Source organism: Spea bombifrons, chromosome 8 (assembly GCF_027358695.1).
Source record: "Spea bombifrons isolate aSpeBom1 chromosome 8, aSpeBom1.2.pri, whole genome shotgun sequence".
NCBI lineage: Eukaryota > Metazoa > Chordata > Amphibia > Anura > Pelobatidae > Spea > Spea bombifrons.
In genome coordinates, this window is record NC_071094.1 from 34,806,567 (window position 1) to 34,832,313 (window position 25,747).

A 25,747-nucleotide genomic window follows, 5' to 3' on the forward strand; every position below is an offset into this window, starting at 1 on the left:
ATCTATCTATAGCTATCTATCTATAGCTATCTATCTATAGCTATATCTATATATATATATATATATATATATATATATATATATATATATATATATATATATATATATATATATATATATATATATATATATATATATATATATATATATATATATATATATATATAAATAAAAAATGGAAATTTATAAACACACACACACACACACACACGCAATGATCTAGTGTTATCCCTTTCTCGATTGAGCCAGGAAGGTTAAATAAAGGCATTATAGCTGTTGCAGACCACTCAATTTAAGTAGTAATATAATAATAAAAATACATAATATAGATGAGACCTCTAAATACATAGCGATTAAACTAGGAACAAAAATCTAACTTTGAAGAAATACAGAACGAAATGCGACTAACACACTTTCCGCATCAGTCCTTAACTCGCGTGTCTGTCTTACGATAAGCAAGAAAAGACAGACCCTTAAGGCGCATACAAGTATCAACGCTAAGAATATCTGGTCAACAGCAATAAAAAATAAAATACTTTAAAATCTTACGTTAGCATTAACTATAAAAAATAGGCTTAGATAAGTCGGCGATTTCCCATTTAGGTAAATAAGTAAATACTCGTGGAAAGCCCAGCTTAGCGTGAATCTGTACCTGAGGCACAACTCCCATTCGCTGTGTAAGAATCACAATGAAACCAGCGATTTAAAAAGCCACAGAAATGTCAGGGCGTTCCCCGTGAGCTCACTGCAGTAAATATAGACAGAAAAGACGAGAACAGGATAATCCTCGGGACACGCCTTGGTACACTCAATTTGCGCGCATAGTTATGGTTTTAAAGGCAGGAATACAGCTCCGTCGGTCCGTCCAGGCGCAGCCTCCCAGACGAAGCACTATTTACTCTGCTGATATCAAGGGCTTTTATTACTAAACACCTGGTCACGCCACTTACAGAAACCGTGGAAGCCACCCTTTCAACTGCAGATGTTGCGGGCTGGATGCACACACACCTGAGACTGCTTGGTGGCCTTTGCAGGGGTGGACACACACACACACCGTCCCCCCCCGGGGGCTGCTTGGTGGTGCTGGGCTGGACACACACACACACCTGGGACTGCTTGGTAGCGCTTGCAGGGGTGGACATGCGCACACACACCTGGAACCGCTTGGTGGCGCTTGCGGGGCTGGACACACACCTGGAACCGCTTGGTGGCGCTTGCGGGGCTGGACACACACCTGGAACCGCTTGGTGGCGCTTGCGGGGCTGGACACACACCTGGAACCGCTTGGTGGCGCTTGCGGGGCTGGACACACACCTGGGACCGCTTGGTGGCGCTTGCGGGGCTGGACACACACCTGGGACCGCTTGGTGGCTCTTGCGGGGCTGGACACACACCTGGGACCGCTTGGTGGCGCTTGCGGGGCTGGACACACACCTGGGACCGCTTGGTGGCGCTTGCGGGGCTGGACACACACCTGGGACCGCTTGGTGGCGCTTGCGGGGCTGGACACACACCTGGGACCGCTTGGTGGCGCTTGCGGGGCTGGACACACACCTGGGACCGCTTGGTGGCGCTTGCGGGGCTGGACACACTCCTGGGACTGCTTGCGGGGCTGGACACACACCCCTGGGACCGCTTGGTGGCGCTTGCGGGGCAGGACACGCGTCTCCAACTGCTCGGTTGCGCTATGATTAGCGAAAGCTTGACTTACAGGCTAGCCCAAGCCCTTGTCTTAAACGAGATGCAACACACTGCGGGTAAATACCAGATCTACAATCCCTCATAGACCACAAAAAAATGTGTCTCCACATGTTATGCCTGCGCATCAGGGTCTGTCTCCTTTATTCCTAGGGAATGGCTTCGGCCCCAAACCCAGCAGCTCCTTGTATCCATTTCATCTGATGCAGGGCATAGGGGGGATAACACAATATACATGTGAACTTTTAGAGAATTCTAAAAATCTACGTTTCCAACCCCCACTTGAAAGTTGAGACCTTTTAGTTTTTAAACAAAAAAGGACCAGACAGAACTTAAATATTTGCAAAAAAAAAACCTCTCTCTCTCTCTCTGGCAAAAATCCACATGATTGCAAAACGTCCTCAAAGGGATAAAAATATGTGGATGTTTTTATCCTTAAAAAAGGAAAACAGCAGACAATAAGAATTAGAACACAGCTGAATATGGTAGAAGCTTACGGCGTACATACCGTAATACATATATTCTGCTTACACACAAAAGTACAAAGATTTGCTCAGTCTACCAAACCGAAAAGACATAAGGAAGCGTGACGCACGTTAATTAAAATAATATGTATAACATGAAAGGCCGGAGTACAATTACCAATGATACATACTTAGTTACATAAATTATTTAATAAACCTGTACCCTCCTAAGCTACAGATCAGGGTTTTGTCTCAAATGATAGCAAAAAAAAAAAAAGTTTGACACATTTACAAGTTCAGCTTGAGGAGGTCTTCACCTAATTTTATACATATACGGCATTATATATATATATATATTTTATATACATACATATACATACACGTACCCATACACACCCTTTAGTTTGATCAGAGCAGTAAGGCAGTGATATTCACACCCATTCCAGATATAACTTGTATCTACCTTACGAAACCATAGATACATATATTCCACCCAAAATGCATATTCCATATGCATCAGAATTATTTAAGTGAATTAAATGAATGACCTTTATATTCCCACTAATTAAAGGAGAGTACTGCATTAAATGTCCATCTGCGTCATAAGAATACCGCCGCCTCATTAGCTAATCTTTGTTACATTTAATCATCTAGCGATGCCATTTGTCAACGCTCTACAGAACCGTCAATAAATGCTGAATGCATATTAAAATAAAGTTTCAATAAGGTAAACCGTACCTTTTAACTAATTTTCCACCCGCTACAAGACAAAACTAGCCGGCTATAGTAAGGACGTCATATAAAACTTACTTTTGATTAGCCAGAGAAACAAATAAGAGCGATATTTAGAATAATGTAAATAAGTCTTGCTCACTATCACTCAGAGTGGACAAAGCAAAGTGGACCCGGAGCATCTACTTCGATGCTGCTAATGACTATTCCTTCTGCATTTTTAATGTTGGTGTGCGGGAGAGGCTTTAAAGTACGGTGATCAGCCATATCCGGACAATAAAGCGGTTTAGGCAATTGCAGCTTCCCCAAACCAAATTATAAATGGTGAGAAATGGAACATTAAAAATAGATCAGGAAACAAAAGGCGTTCCCATTAGGGTTATGAACTACACAGAAGGCCCATTACATACAACGCAGTGCAAGTAATTACTTCCATTCCCTAGAGGAAAATGCCCTTAGGTTCTGCTTAATGTAGGTTTATCCAGAGAGAAACAAGACCACTAGACACCTGTATTAGCTGCTGTGCCATGAAAACACGCAAACAAAAAAATATGTGGAGGGGGAAACGCAATAAGAAATAGTTCTAGAGGTTGACCACGTACAGCTTTGTCAAGCATGGCTGTCCAGGTCAACTTGCTGCCCACTTTAATTTCTCCAATATGTAATTAGCTTGCTGCCCATATCATTAGAAGGGGATATTTCTGGAATCTAGCTCCTCTAAAGTTTAAAAAAAAGAATCAAGTTCCTAAATATAAACCGTAATTACACACTAGAGAGATTTTGAAGCTTCCTGAGCCAAAATGGCACAGGTTTTGGCCACTGACTCTCCACAGTGTCCAACAACCTTCAATGAGACAGCATGCAACTACAGAAGCAGGAAAGAAAAGGACCCGTCATTAGATAGGATGTCTGCCTACGACTGTGGTGCCAAGAAGTAGAACTGGAGTGTGATCTATCAAACCATAAGAACTAGGAGACAGGCCAACAGCTTACTTGGCAATTTTCAGCCCAAACTGAGGTTAAACCCATCGGAAATGGGATATATATTTGGGCAAATAAGGGGTCTCCAGGTACTGAGAAAACTTGGTCTAGGGTAAAATTGTTTAAATCCACTTCTTTGATACGAAAATGGGTTTAATGCTGCGACGAAGGCTGTGAAAGGCTAACACACTGGGTTACATTGGGTATAGACAGAGGTAACAGGGATGTAACAGATGTAACTAAACCACAACAAGAATGTAACAAAGTATAGGGGAGACAATTCTTATAGGGGTAATGACATCACGTTTCCAATGACACATTTACATAGATCAAAAGCCTCACTACACCAATGCTACAGGTTTCTTATTACAGATACTATCATACTACATGGTGCACCTTGGTAAACCTTATACTGGGTCAGTTCACGTTAATCCCTTCTACACCTATAACGATAAGATAAGATTCTATACTTTTAATATTCATATCGTTCTGCCCAAGGTGACCGACATTGTCTACACGCTACATCGACAACATCTACATGGAACGTTCTAATGGTTCTTAGGATCACCTTCCAAACTTTTGCACCGAAACTTGTGCATGTTGTTCTAATACCCTGGGATTTAAAGGTTTTAAACGTATTCTATACTAAACGACGTGATTAAAAACCTAGAAAGGAGGAAGCTCCTTTTTCATAGAAACTATTTCACAATCTCTACTCCCTACTCTGGCTAACACATACTCTAGATGGATTTCGTGTGGTTCATGGGTGCAGTTTCCTGCGGGTATCCCGTATTTCAGTTTAAAGGCTGTTTGATCCACGGAAATTTCAATGGAGTGTTGCAGTCTCCTCGTTAATAGGAAGGTATGTGCAGAGCAAACAGCAGTTTAGAAATGCTCAATAAGACTGACCCTTAGACCCTTTGGCATATGTAACGAGCAAAGCTGAAGCCAAGTTCATGTAACTATTAAACACAATCTCACGAGAAGTCCCAAGGCCAGGGGGAAAAAAATGATTTATCGGCACGGAATTGGACAATCACATCTTCATAGGTCATACAAGTATGTATAGAGAATAAACCTGGAAATGCAACTTGGGTATATGCATTGTATGTTCCTATAGGATTTGAAATTATATATATTATATATATATATATACATACAAAAAATACCTAGTACTTATAGACTAATGAAGATACTTTCAGAGATATGTTTGACCTTTCTAAAACTAGAACGAGCTAATTGTATGAGCAATCCTTTGCCGCACCTTCTTGCTGGCTCAGGGTAGGGGCCACTTAACAAAAAGCATCCATAAATCAAAACGTAATAGAGAATAATAATGATTAAAATCCGTCACCTATAGCTATAGAACAGCTTCATCTTTCTAACCAGGTGAAGGTTAAACCAGGGCATGGTAAAAACTAGATTATGCCAGGATTTCTAAGATATATTCATAAAGTAACAGTTATACACCTTAGGGTTTTAATTAATAGATTATTGAACAGGCTTGCTTAGTTCACAGAAAACATAATTTTTACCCGTTTAACAGATTTATTTACAAACTATACACAAGGCTTTTTCAAATAAAGTACATTTATCAGCCTAAAATCATTCAACAGACAGTAACCTTACTAGATAGAGCAAGTATGTATGTGTGTGTTAGTATGCATGTGAGGACGTTACAGAGTGCTTTAGTATGCATGTGAAAGTATGTCCGTATGTGTGTTAGTAACAGGTAAAAAAAAAAAAAAAAAAAAAAATCTACATTTTTTGGCTGGCTACTAGATATAAACCAAATGAATCTTGATATGAAACAGAGAAGCATTAGTTACATGAAAACACACAGGTCGCCACAGAGGGAGTCTAATGTGTGTGGTATAGAGTTTTCATAAACCCTGGGACATAGCTTTTGGGCAACCCAAGAAAGGCTGTCATTTATACTGAAAAAGTATGTGAATAGATCGTGTTATCAACAAGCAATATGATAAATACTGCTTTAATTTCCCCATTTTGCCTAACCTTTACCCAGATTGAGGAGATGAACAACATTTGTAACACATATTGCTTGGAATGGTCTTTGACATCAATAAAGGCGGTTATGAAATATATTTGGCTACATTTTAGTATCCTTCGGCACACAGGGATCTCGGTGTCCTCTATCTTAGCTAGTTATAGAGAGGAGCGAGCCAGCCAGAGCACGGTAAGAGCAGAAACAGTCAAGGCTCCTCGCTGCGCTTCGGGACGAGCGAGGAGCCAAAGCAGGAAGGGGAGTAAGCGTAGGTACACCTGGAGCTTACAAACCCAATTCATTTTAAAATACGGCGCGATCAACATTATAATCCACATTTGTATAAGCAAATACAGCCACATTCGCTTACCAGGGTTTGTATTCACTTCCTAGACCATTTTTTAAATTGGGGATTCATAATAGGTACTAGTTTACCTGAAAATAAAAAAGGCAAGTGGGTTTTGTGATGTTTTCATATGGAAAGCTACATCCCGTGGCCCATGAAAACAGAAACACACTGGAGAAACATTCTCTAGTGTGATCCTTTGAGGCAAATCTCATTGCTATACTAACAGAAGCTTTCCATGGCTTTGGAAGCCGTTTATTGTCAAAATCGATTTATACATAAAACTCGGCAGAATAATAAAAACGTAAAATAGATTAGAAAAATAAGAAACGTCTTAAACGGGACACTGAAGGGAAGCTCGAAGCACTGTATGCAGCTTAATGCATGTGATAGCTGTGTGGTCCCTTTAAATTTTCATGGTGTCCCCCCTTGTAAATGCATATTAGGGGATTCTGCAGAATTCCCCCAAGTGAATTTGGCTGCCATCCTTATATCCTATCCAGACGATGGGTGACATACCAACCACCAGTCGGCTCCAACGGCGGCTCCAGAACGCAATCCTAATATTCCTGCGCATAGGAACAATACATATATTCAAGGGGTATAACAAGAAGAGAATTGAAAGACAAACCGATACATTAGGCGGAGAGAGCTCGGCTCGCAAGCTTACAATCTACAGGACGAGGAATGTATATGACTATTTAATATAAAAAATTATCCAAGTTATTGATGCAGAAAGGCAACATTTTCTGCTTTTTCCGCTTGCAAATCAAGCGCTTTAACACCCACACTACATGGATACCGATATAACCATCTAGTTATTTTTTGATTATAAGGGATTATTATAAAGGGCGTTTCGACATTCAGGTAATCATCAAACTACTCAGCACAAGTGGACAGCTCCGAACTCGTACAAACGGATGGAAAGTGAATCATTGAAAAGTTGCGTAGAAGATGCTGTCACACCGGGACAGTCAGCTCACATAGTAACAGGTGTGTGTGTGTGTTTGTTTATACCGCCGCTGTCAGGAAATATTGACAGTAGCATTTGTGTAAATAGTCATCACGAAGCTTTAATGAATGCAAAGTCGCCCACAGAGGCATGACATCATAGTTTCAATGAAGCGACAAAATAATTATACTGCATGAAGGCTGAATAGGAATACCAGGATTCATCATATTATCAAAAAATGGACATTTATAGTTTGAAATATAGAGAAAAAAAAACTCATAATAGAATATCACGTTGCTTTTTTATTATCATTATTATAAAGGACTTGCTCGGGCTCTGCCATGTCTCGATAAGCCTGATTGCCTGCAGCACTTTGAGTCATCCCTAAGTTGAGCAACTGTAGAAGAAAAACTAAATTTCACCTCCTTTACTACACTAAGCAATAAAGAAAGCCAATTCCAATGAGAGGAATGGCAGGGCTGGCCCAGTACAAGGCATAGTTTATATTGGGGGAAAAAGTCTTTAAGTCATATCACTAAATTAAATATCCATTATGCAAACAGCTCCCGCTGGCATTAGCCCGTCATAATGCCATGAAATGTTCACCTCTTCAGCAAAATCCTACTGTAAAGGTAAATTAACTGTCCCTGGCAGCGCTACTGAAGAAGAATGCTTATTCAAATACTTTATGAAAACTTTAATAAGCGTTACGAAAAACAGTAAACAAAAGGTAAGCGCTTCTATTGTAATTAAAGGGGGGGGGCACCATGGAACTTTAAAAAGGGACCATTCATTAAAGTTCATATGATTGCTGGAGGGTCCGTTTAATGTCTACACCACTCTCACTAAGAGTTGGCCCTTGATACGGCGTCTTTAAGCCAGTCCTTCACTTAAGCCTGAAACACAACTACACCTTCAACAACACAGAAATTACACTTCATAAGAGCGACGCGCACCGCAGCTACTACAACTGCTATATAAGAAGACTGGGAATATAACAATATGGCGTTTGACATTCTCCTGCAGAAGATATTGTCATAGAGTTCTAGCTCATGGTGTGACCGGAGAGCGGTCTTTTCCTTACTCCGTTGACCACACATATAAAAATATAGCAGACCATGCTAAGGATCACTTCCAATCAGCCCAGGCCACCTGTTCCCAACACGTGCTAAGTAGACACAGAAGCCGTTTGTGATCGGCAGCAGTGCAAAGAATCACACAACACATGCTAAACACATCTGTTCCATGTGCTAAGCATTTAGTCCTAGCTTTAAAAACCTATTCCAGAACCAACTGGACAGGGGGTGGCAGATCTGATGGAAGAGAACAGATGCGTGCGCGTGCGCGTGTGTGGATGAAACCAACAGGTGATCTGATAATGACACGCACACGCGCTATTATAATACACACCCTAGTTACCCAGCACAACCTGGAAGCACAATATAAACCTTTGTTTTAATTAAAGTATTATTAGTGAAAATAGGGTGCCATGAGCAGTTAATTAAGGGTACAACAACAACACTTATTCGATAACCGGTGCCTTATAATGAAAATATATATATTTGGACGCTAAAGGGTTCCAAGCAAGACATTAATATCCTATTGTTTAGAGAAATCTAAGTAGTATTTACCCCCATCCCCAGATCTCAGTACATCACGCTGTGGTACATGGAGTATATAAATACAATATGTGCAGAAAAACCATTTTAACAACCAAAATTACCTGTTCTCCTGCATATATATGGATACTAATAGTGGAGAGTGGCAAGCCTGGTAACGGTGGCATAAAGTGTCACCAAGCATCTGAATAACTTCACAATTACCAAATAAAAGTTTTCCAGAATTACCCAAAAGCCACTATTATAAGTATTTTAAATGGACAATGGTCGGAGGGGGTTAAAAACGCAGTAACGAGAGGTATAAAAATGGCAGTGTTTATAAGAGACACCCCGTGATCCGCACCGATAACCATTTTAGTGTCCCGTTGATTTAGAGACAAAATAACATTGTTTCTAATCACTGATGCTGAATTGACAGGGTCTGTTCTATTTGTAATTTGGAATGAACGGGCTCTTTTATGCAGAATAATGCTGGAAAAAGAGAGGTGACCTCTGTTTCTGTGCGCAGAAGCACTTTAAACATAAAATCAAGGGTTGTTATTGTTTTTTAAATTCAGATTAAAAAGGTAACCTCTTCATAAAAAGAATGATCCTTTGACCAAAGTAAGGGGGTAATCATAGAAAACTCCTCTGTATGCAACGTATCAAGAATAGGACGAAGCACGATGGACTCCTCTCTAAGCATTACTGCGTAGACCTGGGGAAAGTTGGTCAGAAGCTGAGCAAACTTTGGATTCTTGACTATAATAATCTGTGATTGAAGAAGAAAAAATGGCTCACTGATGCTATTCATCAACTGGTGTTTGGATAACCAAAGACCACTGGCTACCTTCTAACGGGCATCACTGTTTGGAAGGCATGAACGGGCATTGGGGTGCTTATAAACTCTGGTGGCACCTATACTGTTCGATGTAGAATAACCCTGCTCGCTACGCAGAGTTTGGTGACCTGTTAGGCTTAAACTATATGATGGGTGTTGTGTTCTCTTTACTACTAAACCTGGGCATAAGCCTGGAAAAAAAACATAATAAAAAGACAGCAAATTTGACCAAATGAAATTTGCAGACGTAAGTCTACCTACAACTGCCTAAAGAGCTTCCAGCTAAACAGCTTGTCATATTTCATTGGAGCCAAATGATATTAGAGAGATCTGAAGTCTGTTAAAGAGTATTACTAATGCATTTACTTCTCTAACTGCATCAAAGAGCTTTTCTCTGTTAAACCCTCGGAGAATTGGTCTGTTAAACAGAACAGCTGCAGCAGACATGTTCCACCACCCGGGGAGACCGGTGCCCTCGCCATTTAGAAATAAACCGGTCGTTAAGTCGGTGATCGGGTTTAGAATCCATAGAATCATGTTCAAAATAACGCAAAATCAATGAAATGATACATAAATGGTTCGTTTTAAAAATGCCGCCTTTAGATGAACATTATTAAGCCAGCAAAATAAGACACATTTGGACCGAAAATATACAAAGTTTCCAAATAACTAAGAATATGATACTTTTTGATACTTCTACTGCATTTTTTAGTATAGCGTTTAGGTTATAATAATTAGAATAAGGAACCCCAATATGTACGGCTTGGAGGAGAGAAGGGTGTGATAGAAACACTGAAGTACATAAAGGGATTTAACAAGGTACAGGAGGGGAGTTTATTTCATAGGAGGAGAAACGTTAGAACAAAAGGTCATGATCTAAAACTTGAAGGTCAGAGGTTGAAGGTTATGTAAAGAAGCTTTACTGTAACAATAGGGTGGTAGATAAATGGAACAGCCTCCCAGCAGAAGTCGTAGAGGTTAATATAGTGAGGAAATTTAAACATACATGGGACAGGCTTAATCCTGAACCAAGGACTGATTAAGGTCCGAGTCTTTAAAGCAGGAGAAGAGAGAAACTGGGAAAAGAGAGGATCCGGTCATTTGACTCCAAATGCTGGATATCCGCAGGCTGCCCAACCTTGATCTATATCTTGCAGCCAAACTTGTCTGTGCACAAAGCCAATCCATCGAGTTACTGCCTGTGTATGCGTGTAACCCTGCAGCAGACACGCTCGTGCATGCTCAATAGCACAAATATTTATTTACAGATGCTTTAGGAACAATGGCAGGAACTCCAGGAACGTCCAAATCGGATTTAAAGGGACACCACAGAGTCCCGTGCAGCCCCACCAACAACTAATCCGCATTAACGGAAAGGTAACAAAGAATACAGAAACATACCGGGGGCTGGGGTGAAAAAATAGTGCAAATGTATAGAGGGGGATCCGGTTCCACCGTGGTCATTTTCAGCCTACGTTTATCCCAAACGGTGCACGTCTTATCAAGACTCACCATCAATCCCGTTACATTTCCAGCGGTGATGGGGAAGTTCTTCTACTTTTAGAAAGTGAATTTAATTTCACAAGAAGCATGGAAAGCATTACATATGTTTTGTGTAACACTAATAATTACTCAATTGCTTACAGCTAACGGGATAAACACTGTACAGCGCTACAGAATATGATGGTGCTACATGAATCAGTAAAATGATAATATAGAAAGGCTCTATCCCACCGGCTGCAAGCAAGGATTTTAATGCAGAAGAGAGAACGGCTGCGTTTCGGCAGAAAAAAAGGGCAGCTAGTGGAGAATTTTAGGAATGTAGAAAAGTAATTGAGAAGCAGACTGAAATGTGATCAGCTCGCGGGAGGAAGGTGACACGGCGAATGTAAAGCACCGACGGCTGCAAGAAAGCCAGAGATCTACAGAACTCTGCCAAACAGCACAGATCTGCTATTCAGTAAACATCAACGCCTCATTTTAAAGGTTACAAATATATCAAAGGCACTGAAAGGGGTAAAAATTGTTTCTGTAGAGAACCTATAGAAAACACGCATGCGTAGAAACCAAGCACCGCCAACTGGCCTGGAATCAGCCGCCGGGTCACTGAGCCCAAACGAAAGAGGCAGTTGGGCAGTACTGGTCATTTAACGTTCTGGAAAGAACCGGCATACGACAGGTTAATGCGGAGGCTACGCTTTTATGTGCTCTAGAACATATATTCCCCGGACACGTACATTAAGGTTTCAGCATATGAGCTATCGATTTTTTTTTTTTTTTAAATGCCAGTAAAGTGATGACCCAACAGGCCTTCAACGATGATTAAAGACGAGAAAAGACTATAAACAAGGAAAAAAAAAGAAAAACCATGAGTAACAATAATGGAAGATTTCAGTAACAAAGTAATGGGGCGTCTGGGGCTGCAGGATTTCCCGTTAGTTACTTTGTCGGGTAACAAAAAGTAAGCCGTGGACATGATTATTGGCTCCCACCAAGAAAAGAGCAACTGGAACCAGTTAACACCTTGAGGGTTTTTCAGTGCCGGGGCTGCATCCCCCTCCGTGACTTCCTCCGGCAGCAAACAGGAAGTGCAGCTCCCGTCGCACAAATTCCACCGGGATTATGTAACAGCGTGGACCGCGCCGCCAGGAGATGCAGACTCAAAAAGGGACAGACGTTTTTAGTAATGTTAATAACTGCAGCGCCGATACACAGCAAGGGTTAATAAGCAGAGTATAACATAACAGGAGAAAGCGGACCAAAAATAAGTCCCTACTTCTGTAACATTAACAACGTTCACCGTGCACTAACATGCATGTTTTAAAGCCCTCACTATATTAGCGTCTACCACTTCCGATGAGAGGCTGGTCCATTTATCTACCACCCTCTCAGTAATATAAAGCTTTCTCACGTTACGTCTAAGCCCTTGGCCCTCTGGTTTTAGATCATGGACTCTTGTTCCAACATTCCTCCTCTGAAATAATCCTCTACGTTGTTAAGTCATGGACTTAAATGTTTCTATCACATCTCCTTCTCCAAGCTTTACATCACTCGGCGTGATATCGCCGTATATAACACATGCCTCCCAACTGTCCCGCTTTGCTTTGGGACCACAGGACTTCATTCTTTGGCAACTGGGACACCGTAGAATGAATACTGCGCATGCACAGTAGCGCTGCCAGACACGCTACCTCTCAAGCCCAGCCCCCCAGTTGGGAGGTATGATAACAGGTAGATATCAACCAGCAGGGCATTTGGGAAAGCAGGAACAGTCTATTTTTTTTTCATGGGGGATCCAGAAATAAAACGGGAGAAGCAAAGTCACCAGATCATATTTTATGATATCATGTGATAGGATTATGATGGGGACTTAGCGCATTACAGGGATGCACCGCAATCATTAATGTCGTTACAAAGACAGTGGAAGCTCTTTACTGCCAATAACACTGCAACGCAGCGCTCAGCATTATCCAAAAAGCAATGCGAAAACTACGATGATGACAGGGGCAGTCGGAAAGGGCAAATTCGCTTAGTTGTAATGTAAGTTAGTTTTACTTTATTGATAGGGTGGTAGATGCGTGGAACAGCCTCCCGGCAGAAGTGGCAGAGCTTAACATAGCAAGGAAATGTAAATACGCATATGGCTCCTGAATCTAAGGCAAGACCAAGGACCGAGATCTAGACAGGGTAGATGGGCCGAATGGGCGCTGGGGAACACATCTGTGGGGGCATTTATTGGGGGGGGATTTAAAGGGTCCATGCAGCAATCCTTGGCATTAAAGAGAAAGCAACAAAGTAATACCCCTGCCAAGAACCCTTCAGCCCAAACATTACAGGGCTTTAGGATAACTTCGTTACAAACTTTCAGTAACAGCAAATATTTACAAAGTAAACTACATTCAGCTTATAAAGCTGAGCACGGTTTTTTTTTCTGGCAAGAACACAGCACGTAATGATTTATCGAGAAGAACCAATGAACGGCACGTAACAGAACTCCGACTTCTACAAATATTACGTTACACATTCCAGCAGCTTTAGAAGCCACAAACGCTGAATTCACGCGCATACATCTCTGAAAATCAGACTGGCCCCTTAAACGTCTTTGTGGCACTTTGATGCCAACATATACAATGCAGCCATATGGCTGAGTCTGCAAATATTCAATATTTGCATATCAGAGGCCCAATGGCTGCTATTAGTCACCTGACTTAATTATTCTTCTCCAGAAGCCAACTGATTCTAGCAGACCTTAGCAGAAGAAGTGAGGACAAGAGAATTGGATCCCCTTTGCTATGCAGACTAATCATGTACTGCAGTCTCTTTATTGTTTGACTACTTGTAATATTAAGAGAGGGCTAAATATTAACCCAACATGGGTGATTTATGAAGGTACCCCCACCACAATTCCAATGATCTGTTTAAACTGGAATGTTGGGACTTCAAAAGTCACCCTGCACGTATGATGAAGAACATCACATATACAAAGGTCTTATGTCGCACACCAGAGTGGTTTAACTCTATAGGTTCTCAAGTGCCGGTACCTTATAGAAGTCAAAGATGTTCATAGACCATCCTGCCTTGACCACAGTCAGTGGTGGGATCAAAGCATGTTATGGAGAGGTCACTGTCCGTAAGGGAAGTTCTTTTGATCTATGCAGACAGCCTTCAACCTTCACTTCAGCATAGTTTACACTTAAAATACTTTACCTGGATCTTGGAGTACACTCAAATTCTTGCCATAATTATTTGTTACAGCCCTTAGGGACAAACCTGTTGCAGCCAAATATAAGATAAAGGCTAGCGGGCCAACATTCATAGAGAAACATAAAGACCCAAAGGCCATCAAGGCATCTGAGTTTCTATCACCGGATGAAACAAGTGATGTCGACGCATCTACAAGGAATGGCTGAGGTCATCAAAAGATGACATGACTACTTTATGAACACTGGTCCGCGAGCTTCTCTCACCATCTTTTTGACTGAGAGAGATATGCCCAGGTTCCGCATCTCACATTGTATAGCACTAATTAGGCCAAATAGTATCTTTTTAGCTGCCTACCATCCTAGACATAGAAGACCAAGTACCCGTTACAATTAAATCAGCGTGTTTATCCAAACCTTTTAATTACCAGTTGATGCAACCAGGACATGCTATTCACATGGCGTGCGCTCTACGAAATCAACACCTACAGGGCAGGTATACAATAAAGAAACATTTTAGAAAATATCAACTTAGGCCACCACCAAAAGTCTACCACGGCAAATACCAACGGGATTGGGGATTTCTATTTATGGGCAAAAACCCATAAGATGGAACTGGCAATAAAAAAAACCTTAAAACCTGAATACTATTAAAGAGATCGCAATGACGTCTGCATAGTCTTAATTCCTTAAATCTGAAACAAAGGTCTTTCCACAATTTCCAGCGTGAAGCGAGCAGCCGACACAATACCACGGACCTTCTGATTGAAGGACACCTTCATTTGGAGAAGTGAAAGTAAAGAGGCCACCGCTTAACCTACAAAGGCTTTCCAACCCAATGAGAGTTTTCTATTGATTTTAATAAAGTTAATGATCTACATGCCCTCATACATCGGTCTTTATTTCGGGAACGGTGATAAATAGCGAGCAAACAGCATAACCTTAAATCATTGTCATGTACCCGTGAAACCGAGAAGTCACAGCTCCTCCTGTCTGAAACATACCTGTAAGAAATGAATTGGTTAAGGGAGAAGAAGAATGCCCCCTTTTCCAAAAGTTAACGCCGCACTTTACAAACGAGGAAGTTACGGGAGATTAACATATTCCAGGGCACAAACAATGCGGGGTTTGTGTGAGAGTCTGAAATTTCAGCGTATGGTTAACTTCTCGTAAAAATCCACAAGAAAACGTAGCATTGCCCCGGGGGCAATAGACGCATTCCTAACACCGACTCCTCTCCGGGCAAACAGACACAGAATATATTTTATTTATATTCCCATCAAGGGCAGCAGATGGAAGATAAGCGTAAACTATAGGTTTACAATGCACTTAAATAGCATTCGAACATCAAGCTTATGTCCCACTACGTAGGTCTTACCAGACAGGTATATGAAGGGTGCCGTTAAAAGACAATAGCAGTTGTTTGCCTACAAACCATCTTCTGTAAAAGCTTAGAGCTTAGCAACATCAAACATACATTCGGGTTACATGAACTAACTCCGTACCGGCCACAGCGCCGACGTTCTGATCCTAAAATCATGTGAACGCCAGGACTGGATCACATAAGACAAAGGGGTTTATTTACTATGTTAACACATGCTACTAGACTAAATACCCAGGAAAGAGAGAGGAGCAGTACACATAATATTATATATACATGTATAAAAGGATATAAAGGAACACAGCCATGCCTTGTAATACAATCACAAAAATATATACTAATTTTAAAAAACATCAACATCAATTATCTGCAGTCCTGAGCGTAATATATATATATATATATTAAATATATAAAATCTACAATACACATAGTTTACAAACCCTTTGATGCAACTGTGCTAGTGTTGCTGTGGCGGAGCCCACACCCAAATCTCCCTGCAGTGAAATAGTTAATACCGTTAATTCTAATGATCTCTTTAAGGATCCATCAGAAGCAATATTAGTAACTATAAGGTTAGTAACTGTTTTGGTTAATAGTCTATCCAGTCCCTGCAATCCATCGCCAGCCAGTCCTGCTCATTCAACACAATTGCAATGATGCTCCCTAAGTACTGATTACAAATAAAAAGCCTGTTTTTTGAGGGGGAAAAAAAACTTTGAATATTGAAAGCAGGGGGGGGGGCATCATGCAGCTAATGCCACGAGCGGGGAAGTAATGGGACTGATCACTAGAGCATGCAGCTATAGAGTGGGTTTTAGGATGAAAGCCAAATTGGGGAGACCCAGAGAGGTGATGCAGACAATACCCCCTCCAGGGGGTGTCTGGGGGCCCATAGGGGCAAACAGCTGGTATGATGACTTACAGAAAGTTTGTCCGGTGCCTGCTGCAGCTTCCCCGGGGTATCCACACGCACAGCCAGCAACCCTCCGCGCTTTCCCCGCAGCCAGCACAAGCCACACTCAGCACACCCAGCCCAGCCAGGCACAGCAAGACCTAGCCACACCCCTCTCTTCGTCATTGGGTGTTACAGGAGGCCTGCCCCAGCCAAGCCAGCCCTCTGACTGGCCCTTGAAACTGTCAATGTGTCCCCAGACTGCCGATGATTGGACAGAGTTCCCTGGTGTGTCCTTTGTGATTACAGTGTAACTGTATTTATATTTCATTCTGAATAATGCATTGGGTTAGGGGGCTTAATCATGACCTATTGAGGCTGTATAATCACATGACTGGTCTGGAACCTCTATGTGCTTATATGGGGCAGTAGAATGCTGTGATTGGATTATACATTTCAATATATTGATATATATATATTGATTATACATCACATGTAGGAAGTGGAGGCAGATGGGGTATTAGATTCACAACTCGTCAGATTATTATTAACCTAAAGGTGACAGCATATTTACATAGCAAGCGATATGACTCATGATGGCAGGATAGATAGCACAGATCAAAAAAAAGTGCACACTGCTTATTCAGCTCTGCTACAAGTATTCGGCTGGTTGAGGATGATGGGCGTTTTAATCCACATCAGACTGCATGTCAGACTTGACTATTCCTGTGTCATGTGCTTTAGATTACACAGTGAAGAAAAAAAAGAGGAGAGGGAAAGAAAAGATGTTTAGGTAGAGGTTACTTCTGGCCGTCCGGTTTCCAGGAGAGGATGATGAGAGTTGTATTCCAAAGTAGCAGGAATGAAGCTTGCTTTTGTTGGTCACTCTACGCACACTCTAGAATAAATGTCCAGACAATGGGTTGGAAATTGCCTTCTTACCCTTGGGAAGTGTGCCAAGTGATTTCAATGCCTGTTTGCACAGTGGTTATCTAGCCCAAGGGCCGGCAGGACCAGGCTCAGCCACACAATCATTCCTATTGAGACCTTCGGGTGACATTGTGTGACATCAGACTGTACGGCAGCAGACATGTTCCTGTGTGTCCCATCCCCATAACCAGTTTGGTCCAGTCTTGTAAACCAGTCATATTTTATTGTTTACAGGGATAAAAGCACCGTGGCGGACTATACACGTTCAGATACATCTCCCATCAGTTTTACGCGTTTCGCCCATATGTCTATGAGTAAGCCCATATGGGCGAAACGCGTAAGACGCTTTGCTCGTACAGTATGGTTGTGTAAGAAGATCAATAAAGCTTTTTTTTATTTTTAAATCCTGCAGCTCAGGTAAATTACCCCCCATGTTCTCACAAGGCATTCAAAATGCATTCTTCTTAATAGTGACATTTGTAATGATGCACTGGAGGCTACAAGTCGGGGCAATCTTGAGAAGAAAGGTACACTTTGTATGATTTTCACACTTCTACAAGATGTACAGATGATTTTGTTTTTTTTGTCAGACTCTTTCAGTATAGCAGAGATGTCTAATAGGCATCAATTATGGAATGAAGTAGAAATGCATCGAACGCTTCCTGAGGACACACAGCCTTCATTGTTTTCTCCAGCACATCCTATATTTTTCCCATGGAGAAATAATGAGGGTGGCTTAGCAAGCAGGGGCACTTTAGAGAGGAGTTAAATCATGCATATTGTAGGTGCAGAAAGAAGACAGAAGAAAGACGACAGAAGAGACAAGAGAAGAAGCGGAGATGAGAGAGAGTGAGTGAATGAAAGCATTAGAGAATGTGAGAGAGCATGAGAGTGTAAGGATGAGTGAGAAGCCACTGGGATTAGTCGGCAGTGCCACGGATCTGAGGTCTGAATAAAAGACAACCTTGAATATAATATGGGAGTCATTTTTTTCAGATAATTTTTTTTGAGAGTGAAAATTCAGCATAAGAATGTTTTCTGACGCTTGCGTTTCATAGCATTGCGTGATGCAAGGTGTCAGCCCCGAGCACATAGCTTCACGTCACACCTACACACAGGTGCAGCAAATATCTTGTGTTTCCAGATAACATACACATTGTTAAACATACCTGAGATTCCTGTAAGTGAATATGCCATTCTCCTTTGTTAGCTTCAAGACACTTTTCACAAAGATGATTGAGAGAAAAAGGAAAAAAAAAACCCTTTTCCTATAAATTGTACTTGTGTTAGCGATTCTGTTTGCGTAGGATGTTTTTGTAACCTAATAGGTTTTTGGTGACTTTAATCTGGTTTTAGAGAGAATAAAATACCTCTTGCTACAAGTGTGTGTTTCGAGAGAACTGACTCTACGTATGTTCATTGACTGCGCTGCGCCCATGTGAGCGCCTCAAGCGTTGCTCAAATAAAAGTGAAGTGGGAGTGATGGGAGTTACATCATTTATTAGCATGCCTGTATAGATTTGTCATGTTTCTGAAGAAGCCTGGTCATGTCCGGATCCTCTCTACACCCTTCTATAAATCCTTAAGCAAATTGCTTTTGTGATCTGTTGACTGTGGATCTGCCTTAAGATAAATATATTACTATTATGGGACCAGGCTTTCTGTGCATCCCAAGGATTGCTGCTCTTACTTACTAGCAAGTAATGTATTTACGATAATAGTCTTATTGATCAGATCACTTAACTATTCTATAGCATTATGTTATTTCGTAAAGGTGCAGTCTAATACCCCATACAGTCTCGCCAAAGAGGAATGCACTTTGTAATTCTTAACCTATAAAAAAAGTGAATACATAAAGGACAAGGAGGATCATGTTAGACCCCCTGGAACTCTCAGGGGATTGGTCACTTCCCCTGGTCAGAAGAGTATGTGCGCATGTGCATTGCTGTTAAGAAGGTGTGTTTGGATGAACTCATCTCCTGCAAGGCAAATAGCTGAGGCTAGGGAGAGCAAATGGATAGGATGCATTCTGATGTATCCTTCAACCAGGGGAGGGCTTGTACTTTCTGGACACATATGTACACACACTTACTCTAACACACATATACATGCTTACACATACTTTCACTAACATACACTTACTCATACTAACACAAATTTACATACTAATACTACCACACACTCTCTCTAACACTGCTTACACATAACACATTCATGCTCACAAGCTTACACCTTCAGGCTAACACACATACACATCTATGCTAACACACAAACGCTTACACATTCATGCTTACACACACAAATGCTTACACATTCATGCTTACATACACATTTCTGTTAACACATACACACTTATACATACATTTACCATAGAGTTAAGTAGCCCTGCGTTATGTGATGCTGCTGTGTTCCTGCCTCCCCAAGCTGGTCCAAAAATGTTCACAAAGGGTTGGTCCATTCATAACTATCATATGCATTAAAGTGTGTATGAGTGTCCCTTTAAATAAACCTTGTGTTTAGCCTGGTTTGGAGCCGTTTAACATAAGAAGCCAGGAGCCCTGCTTCATAAGAGATTGCGTAATTTGTGGTTCTATACAGATCGCATGGCATGACATCAACAAAACTGTTTGTTGAATTTGTGCGTGTTTATGTGACTGTAATGGTTTATTTACATGTGCAGTAGCAGAGTCCTCCGGATGGAACGCGCTTGGATTCCTCACTGCCAAGGTTCTAGACGCTGTTCTAGATTCCTGCCATTGGCTTCTTCTTTTCCATTTCCATTAATGGTGGGTTGTATTTTCTTTGTTAATGCTAGAAGAAGGAATTTCTCATAATTCTTACCAAGCACATCAACCAGACATATGTTCCTCACAAATTCTATATACCCTCACATACACACTTTACACACTACATACACACCCCGTACACACACCGAACATCTTACACACACAACACACACCCCATAAACACACATTCTGAGGTCGCTAGTAGGGCTCTCCCTGTTTGTTTCTGTCGGTCAAATTGCGTTTGTAATATCAATAACCTTCATAATGTTGGGTTTTCCTTTATAAGAAAAATGGCTACACCTGTATTAGCCCCCAAAAAATGGAGCCTTTAGTTGAGGTTGATGAGCAGCTGCTCCGTAAGGTTAAGTGCTTTATTGTTTTTTATTACTGTTTTTAAGAATGCATGTTAAAATACTCATAAAGTACTTTTTTATGCATTCCGTTTTGGTGAGGTTGTCTGGGAATTTATACTGTCCCTTAGACCCCTAGAACCCTCATGATGTTCTATGCCGACATGAACCCAAAAACCTATCAACCTAGTTGATGATAAGTCTGGCCCATGAAAGCGGGTGCACGAGAAAAGCTAAACTCCGGCATACTTGTGAAAATGTATCTTTTTATCTAAACTGTGTTTGTATAGTGTATTATAATGTAACCCTTTATGTTCTGTGTGCCTAGCCTGCCCTGTTCTGTGTGCTGTTGTGCAGTGAAATGAGTGTGTCAGCATGCCCTGTAGATTTAAAAAAATATACCAAAACCTATACATGTGGGCAGTGGCGTCGGCAGGGGGGGGCCAGAGGGGGCCATGGCCCCCCCTACATTATGCTGTGCCCCCCAGTGTGCCCCCCCAATTGAAATGCGATGCCGCTTTGACCCGGCCCACCGCCGGGAGACCGGGACATTTCCCGGTGTGCCGGCAGATTGAGCTGAAATTGCAGCCGATGCGGCTGACAGTTTCAAAGCGGTTTTAAAACCGAAGCGGTTTTAAAACCGCTTCGGTTTTACAGCCGCTTTGAAACTGTCAGCCGCATCGGCTGCAATTTCAGCTCAGACAGTTTCAAAGCGGCTGTAAAACCGCTTCGGTTTTAAAACCGCTTCGGTTTTAAAACCGCTTTGAAACTGTCAGCCGCATCGGCTGCAATTTCAGCTCAGACAGTTTCAAAGCGGCTGTAAAACCGCTTTGAAACTGTCTGAGCTGAAATTGCAGCCGATGCGGCTGACAGTTTCAAAGCGGTTTTAAAACCGAAGCGGTTTTAAAACCGAAGCGGTTTTACAGCCGCTTTGAAACTGTCTGAGCTGAAATTGCAGCCGATGCGGCTGACAGTTTCAAAGCGGTTTTAAAACCGAAGCGGTTTTAAAACCGAAGCGGTTTTAAAACCGCTTTGAAACTGTCAGCAGCCGGCCGTTTAATGGCTTGCCAATCGCTGAGGCTCTTCGTCCCGCCCCTTTGAAGATGCACCGTGATGCTCAAGGGGGCCGGCACTTTCGGAACAGATGCTCTATGACAGGGAGCACGCGGTAGGAGAGCAAGAGCAGCGGTGTTAAGGCGGAAAAACGAAGACTTCAAAAAAGTAATTATTTCATTTTAAAAAAAATAGTTGAGGGTCTTCAAATGTCATTTGAAATTAAAAGGACCCAATTAAATATGTTTGGGTTAAAAATGCCATTATTTAATATTTGTGTTATTTGCTCTAAGACAGGGGTGTCCAACCTACGGCCCTCCAGCTGCTGCAGGACTGCATCTCCCATACTCCTCGGCCAGCCCCTTAGCTGAAAGAGCATTCTGGGAGATACAGTCCTGCAGCAGCTGGAGGGCCGCAGGTTGGACGCCCCTGCTCTAAGAGCAAGGAGCAGTGCACTAGAGCAAGTACACCAGATCTCACTGGAGGTGGCACATTAACAAGGGGGGGGCTGCCTTTGGGAAAATAAAATACATAAAGATGGTGGCTGGCAGGCTGGGGACATAATTACACATCAGGGGGGGTTAATACACATTTGTATGGGGGCCATTATAATAACCATTACAAGGGGTTGGTGCATCAATACACAAGGGAGGGGGGCAGGCTTGGGGCATCAAATAAATCAATACACAAGGGAGGGGGGCTGGCTGGGGGCATCAAATAAATCAATACACAAGGGTGTATAGCAAAAATGCACAAAGGAGGGTGGCTGGGGGGGCTCAAATACACAAGGGGCAATAGACACAAACAGAGCAATGTGGAAAGCATTTTTATACTAGTAGTAGTATATACTTAATAATATTAGTAGGTTATCCCATCCTGGTGTGGGGGTCCATGTGGCAGCAGAGCCTGCCCTGGGGTGTGTATTTGGGTGTCAGTGTGGCAGAGCCTGTCCTGATATGTGTTTGGTCATCTGTTTCCTGGCACTTTACTTGCTGTAGAGGGTTAAATAGAACTTTGTAATTTGTATTTATCCAGATTTTGTGGTCACTTCAGAGGACAAAACTTTCTAGGCCTAGAAATCAGTGAGAGGAAAGAGGTTTTGTGTTATTTACTCTTATTTCAGTCTGAATATATTATTAAAAGGAAACGTAGATGTTGGTTCAGAGTTTGTGAAACTCAGTTCTTGATTTCATTATACAGGACGCTATTCCCCTTTGGTTTCACAGGCCTTCTCAGACCAAGTGCTACTCAGCTTAGTTATATGCAGCTGCATGCATTGTGTTATCTGTAATGAGGTGTTCATTTGTTCATTTGGTGACGCAGTGCTAAGATGGTTGTGATGCATTAATGCATTAATATTGTTAAGAATAATGCTATCACTGTTTTGTTGCGCTGAATAAAACTGGACTTTTTCATCTAAATTTTTTTGCAGTAGCAAATGTTTGATTCCATTATGTCTAATCTTAATTTATTTGGGCCTTTTAACTTTTTTGATTTCTGGGATTTTAATAATGTGATAAAAATGATTTATAGTTGTTTGGATGTCAAATAGTGTGTATAATTCTGTTGATCTGTATCTGCTATGTTTCCATACATTATTTATGTATACATGCAAATACAGGTTTTTTTTTGTCTAATTCAGTTGCATGTGTTGTTTCCATGTGTTGTTTATTTGATCTATACCTGAACTACAGGGTGTAAGTAAAAGAGCGGTATGGTTTAGTGAATGAGGGGACAAAGGGACTCTGGGGATGATTACAGGAGAGAGGACCTCTCACTGTCACGGTGCAGGACTGACTCTCACTGTCTTCTCCCGATCTGCAGTCAGTGTGGCAAATATATTTTTTTCGGTGTGGTAGCGGAGGGAGTGATTGCATGCAAGGGAGCGCTGAGCAGGACCCAAGGAAATGCTTGGGTAGGGTCCAATTTTTTCACTATAAAATATATTGGCAACAGGGTCTAATGTTTATATATATGTATATTTATGTATTGGCAGCAGGGGCTAATATTTATTTATATATTGGCAGCAGGGTCTAATATTTATATATTGACAGCAGGGTTTAATATTTATATATATTGGCAGCAGGGGCTAATATTAATATATATCGGAAGCCGGGACTAATAATATATACCGGCAGCAGGGTCTAATATTAATATATATCAGCAGCAGGAGCTAATATTAATATATATCGGAAGCAGGGGGTAATAAGTGCATATTATGTAGTTAAAAATGCACGTCTAATGTGTATATATATATATATATATATATATATATATAGTGTATATCTACCATTTTATAATTGGCCCCCCTACTTTGGTCCCTGGCCCCCCATGTGCCCCCCCTAAATATGAAAGCTGGAGATGCCACTGCATGTGGGGTTTTCAGCTGAATACATTTTGGTATTTTTTTTCTGCAGTTGCCTATAATCTGTGGTACAAATCCTAAGGAACATGGAAAGGTTGGTGAAAAAAAAGCAACTAAAATTAATGTTACAGCTCCCTTTGCCAAAGCTTGGCGTCCACATGCTCCTCGTTAAATAGCCTGGGTTGTCTTCTCTCCAAAAATATTTACTTTTGTGGGGGTATTTCGAGCTGGTGGGCTCAAATGAGACAGAAAATTCCATGTTTGGAAAAGGATATCGGGATGTTCTATTTTGTTCCAAATAACATTAAAAAAAAACTATGCATGTGGGGTATTCCTGTAATTTGGAAGCAGAATACATTTGGTGGGTTTCTTTGCAGTTGCACGTAATCTGTGCAAAACATCCTAAAAAAATACATAGAAAGCTTGGTGAAAAAAGCTACGAAAATCAAAGCCTCCCTTTGCCAAGGTATAGTGACCAACTGGTTGCATGTTAAGAGTCCGAATGCTCCTAGTGAAATACCCTGACTTGTCTTCTCTCCAAAAATATATAATTTTTTGTAGGGATGTTTTACGTTGTTATAAATAATATAGGGCTGCAACTAACGATTATTTTAATAATCGATTAATCGGCCGATTATTTTTTCGATTAATCGATTAATCGGATAAAAAAAAACAATATGCAAATTTTTCGTTTATTTAAAAGAATTTAATGAACTGGATGTTAAAAAACAACTTAAAATTTACATTAACATTCTTATTTTGTTATGATGTAATAAAAAACAATATTTTCAAAGTACAAGAACCCACACAATATTTATGCACTTTGCACCCAGCACTTTGCACCCAGCACTTTGCACCCAGCCCTTGCACTTTGCACCCAGCACTTTGCACCCAGCCCTGGCACTTTGCACCCAGCACTCAGCACTTTGCACCCAACACTGTGCCCCAGCCCTGGCACTTTGCACCCAGCACTTTGCACCCAGCACTGGCACTTTGCACCCAGCACTTTGCCCCAGCCCTGGCACTTTGCACCCAGCACTTTGCACCCAGCACTTTGCACCCAGCCCTGGCACTTTGCACCCAGCACTTTGCAGTCAGCACTTTGCCCCAGCCCTGGCACTTTGCACCCGGCACTTTGCACCCAGCCCTGGCACTTTGCACCCAGCACTTTGCACTGTGCCCCTGCACCCAGTCTCCAACTCTGCCCTGCACCCAGCCCTGCCCCCACATTCTGCCCTGCACCCACACCCTGCCCTGCCCCCCCACCCCCACTCTGCCCTGCCCCCCCACCCCCACTCTGCCCTGCACCCAGTCTCCCACTCTGCCCTGCACCCAGTCTCCCACTCTGCCCTAACCCCCCCACCCCCACTCTGCCCTAACCCCCCCACCCCCACTCTGCCCTGCACCCACACTCACACCCTGCATCCCCACCCCCACTCTGCCCTGCACCCAGTCTCCTGCCCTGCATCCCCACCCCCACTCTGCCCTGCACCCAGTCTCCTACCCTGGCCTGCCCCCCCACCCCCACTCTGCCCTGCACCCCCACTCTCCCCTGCACCCACACTCACACCCTGCCCTGAAACCCCACCCCCACCCCGCCGTGGACCCCCACCCCGCCGTGGACCCCCACCCCGCCGTGGACCCCCACCCCCGCGAATCGCTCTGTGCGTATG

General features: G+C 42.1%; 1 protein-coding gene across 3 annotated transcripts in view; it reads right to left on the reverse strand.

Annotated features, from left to right (window-relative positions):
- The window catches only part of PLS3 (plastin 3), a 33,060-nt gene extending 16,325 nt beyond the window's left edge, over positions 1-16,735 (reverse strand). Inside the window, exon 1 of one of the 3 annotated variants that reach the window (XM_053472375.1) lies at positions 16,621-16,735. The gene's annotated coding sequence lies outside the window, so the exon portion shown is untranslated. Of the gene's footprint in view, positions 1-652; positions 769-16,620 lie in introns of those variants that run through there. The other 2 variants (XM_053472376.1, XM_053472374.1) reach the window with 2 other exon arrangements.
- Positions 16,736-25,747: the final 9,012 nt, after the last annotated feature.